Genomic DNA, 4,132 nt, shown 5'->3' on the forward strand with positions numbered 1-4,132 from the left:
AAAAAAAAATCAATCCTAAAACACATGGTTTTAAAGAACTGATGCCATCTTTACAAGCATCACTGTTTCTGGAAATTCAGACTCATCCCACTTCTCAACTGGGCAGAATCTGAATGTTAGAAAGCTTCAGGATTCCCTCTGCTAAGGACTATCTTCCCTGAAATACTCTTTCTTCCCTCCAAGTCTGTCTTCCCCCCATAGCTTTCAAAATTCATCTCAAATATTCTTCCTCCCTGATCTTCCTAGGCAGAATGAACCACCATCACCCTTTCCCTTAAAGCTTGCTTTGGGCACACTTGAGTAATGACACTTATCATTATGTACAATTATTAGTTTTTTTCTCATCCCACTGTTCTAGAGTATGAGTAAGTGAATGATGTGCTCTTGACTTTCCTTGATTAGGTGTTAAGACAGGGAACACACATTCTCACTTCTCCTCTTGTTATTTCATTGGAAAAGTGCCAGAGCCATTTGAGGGAGACAGTCTGAGTGAAGGATATACAGAGACATTTTTTAAAAGAAGTCTAATGCAGTTATTATTTTGTTTTGGCAAAAAATATTTCCTTTGTTTCCTTTCTGTTCTCTTTGCTTTCCCTCAGCCTTTGCTTTTTGTTCCTTACTGTTCCTTTCCTTCCTTTATCAAACATGCACTCTGAATTTCTACTAATTGGTAGCAACTGTTAGATCTAGGGGTACAGGAAGACTGAGCCATTGTCCTGCCATGAAATAGCTGGTAGCCTCCTGGTTGAGATGGTGGAGGAACTAAAGTATCATAGAACACCATTTCTTAGATAAGACATACTAGTTAATATAGTACTTGGCCTTTTATTATAAATTTTATATATTATTTTAATCTATAATACATGCCATATTACACATTATTAGGAAGATGTACCAACATTTTAGCAATTCTGTTCCTACTTCAGGAGAGGTCACGCAGAAAATGTGTAAGAAATTAGTGTTTGTTCATCACACGGAGGGAAGGAGATTTAGAACAAAGCATACCCAAAATCTCGGAACTTATTGGCTTAAAACACAAATTCAGACAGATACATGGTAATCCAACAAAATTCACTGGGGACACTTTTTTTAGAGAAGAGCTATTTCTTGGGCTTACCTGGGTATTAAGTACCCATTGTTGAGGCTGTACCTCTGTTAGCTCTACATGACAGCAGGCATGGCCAACATGATCATCCGCCCCCAGTTCACATCTCCATCCAGACCAGATTATGGGACACCAGCAAGGAAAGACTGAGCACATACTGCTTTTCACTAAGCACTCAGCCTGCTTCTCATTAGCCTCCCTCTCAGTTACTTTGGACTCCACAGAAACCATGTGCCTTTCCATTGCAAACTTAATTTGCAAAACATTCAACAAAATTCTCATTTAATTTTATTTTCCTGGGATCTGATGTTGTAAACAAAAACAAATTATAAAATGAGGGCAACTAGTGAATGGGCTAAGTTGTTGATATTGGCTTATTGCAATACTGCAAGTAGCCATTAATTGTTAGGTCATAAAGGTACAACATATGAACCATTTTATCGTGATTTCCTTGAGTCTCTGACTGTGCTTGGCATAAATTAGGTGACTAGTGTTTTTTTAAAAATTTTTTTATTAAATCAAAGCTGTGTACAGCTATGCAGTCATGGGGTACACTGTGCTGGGGTTTTTTTTTTTTAAGTTTTTTTATTAAATCATAGCTGTGTATAGCTATGCAGTCATGGGGTACACTGAGCGGGCTTTATATACAATTTGAAATACTTTCATCAAACTGGTTAACATAGCCTTCGTGGCATCCTCTTAGTTATTGTGTTAAGACATTTATATTCTACATTTAGAAAGATTCACATGTACCCTTATAAGATGCACCATACATGTGGTCTAACCAAACACCCTCCCTCCACCTATGTTGCCCCTTCCCCTCCCCTCCCTCTCCCCTTACCCCATTTCTTGGGCTAAAATTGGGTTATCACTTTCCTATGAAAGCTATAAATTAGTTTCACAGTAGGGCTGAGTAAATTGGATACTTTTTCTTCCATTCTTGAGACACTTTGCTAAGAAGAATATTATCCAACTCCATCCATATAAACATGAAGGAGGTAAAGTCTCCATCTTTCTTAGTTGCATAGTATTTCATGGTGTACATATACCACAATTCATGGGTTGATGGGCACTTGGGCTTCTTCCATGACCTAGCAATTATGAATTGGGCTTCAATAAACATTCTGGCACAAATATCTTTGCTGTAGTGTGATTATTGATCTTCTAGATATATACCTAGTAGAGGAATTATAGGATCAAATGGCAGGTCTATTTTTAGTTTTCTAAGTGTTCTCAAGATATTTTTCCAAAAGGAACGTATTAGTTTGCAATCTCACCAGCAATGTAGAAGTGTTCCCTTTTCTCCACAACCATGCCAGCATCTGTGGTTTTGGTATTTTGTGATATGGGCTAATCATACTGGTGTTAGATGCTATCTCAAAGTAGTTTTGATTTGCATTTCTCTGATGATTAAGGATGATGAGCATTTTTTCATATATCTGTAGGCCATGCTCCTGTCCTCTTTAGAGAAGTTTCTCTTCAAGTCTCTTGCCCACCCTGAGATGGGATCACTTGTACTCTTCTTGCTAATACATTTGAGTTCTCTGTGGATTCTGGTTATTAATCCTTTGTTGGAGACATAACCAGCAAATATCTTCTCCCATTATGAGGGCTGTCTGCTTGCTTTACTCACTGTGTTTTTGCCAGTGCAGAAACTTTTTAGTTTGATGACGTCCCGGTAGTATATTTTTGTGTTGCTTCAATTCCTTGGGGGGTCCGCCTCATAAAATATTCACCTAGGCCAATTTCTTCAAGTGTTTTTCTTACACTTTCTTCTAGTATTTTTATAGTTTCATGTTTTAAGTTTAAATCTTTAATCCAGTGAGAGTCTATCTTAGTTACTGGTGAAAGGTGTGGATCCAGTTTCAGTCTTCTGCAGGTCGCCAGCCAGTTCTCCCACCACCATTTGTTAAATAGGGAATCTTTCCCCCACTCAATGTTTTTAATTGGCTTGTCAAAGATCAGGCAACGGTAAGTAGCTGGATTCATGTCTTGGCTCTCTGTTCTGTTCCATAGATCTACCTCTCTCTTTTTGTGCCAGTACCATGCCATTTTGATCACTATAGATTTATAGTATAGACTGAGGTCTGGTAGCATAATTCCTCCTGCTTTGTTTTTATTTCTGAGTAATATCTTTGCTATTCGAGTTTTTTTTTTTTTTTGATTCCATATAAAATGAGGTACTATTTTTCTAGATCTTTAAAGTATGACAGTGGAGTTTTAATAGGGATTGCATTAAAATTATATATTGCTTTGGGTAGTATGGGCATTTTAACAGTGCTGACTCTTCCTAGCCATGAGCGTGGTATGCTTTTCCATTTGTTAACATTTTCAGCTATTTCTTTCCTTAGAGTTTCATAGTTCTCTTTATAGAGATCATTCACATCCACTGTTAGGTAAACTCCCAAATATTTCATTTTCTTTGGCACTACTGTGAATGAAATAGAGTCTTTGACTGTTTTTCAGATTGGTTGCTGTTGGTATATATAAAGGCTACTGATTTATGAATGTTGATTTTGTAACCTAAGATGCTGCTGTATTCATTGATCACTTCTAAGAGTTTTGTAGACAAATCCCTGGTGTTTTCCAGATATACAATCATATCATCTGTGAAGAGTGAAAGTTTAATCTCTTCTGACCTTATATGGATACCCTTGATCACCTTTTCTTCCCTAATTGTGATGGCTAAAACTTCCATTACAATGTTAAAGAGCAATGGAGACAATGGGCAACCTTGCCTGGTTCCTGATCTGAGTGGAAATGATTTCAATTTTACTCCGTTCAATACAATATTGGCTGTGAGTTTGCTATAGATGACCTCTATCAGTTTAAGAAATGTCACTTGTATATCAATTTTCTTAAGTGTTCTGATCATGAAGGGATGCTGGATATTATCAAAAGCTTTATCTGCATCAATTGAGAGAATCATATGGTCTTTGTTTTTTAATTGGTTTGTGTGATGAATTATATTTATAGATTTACATATGCTGAACCATCCTTGAGATCCTGGGATAAAACCCACTTGGT

The sequence above is a fragment of the Otolemur garnettii genome, unplaced genomic scaffold (assembly GCF_000181295.1).
Source record: "Otolemur garnettii isolate 467f Iridium unplaced genomic scaffold, OtoGar3 scaffold00014, whole genome shotgun sequence".
NCBI lineage: Eukaryota > Metazoa > Chordata > Mammalia > Primates > Galagidae > Otolemur > Otolemur garnettii.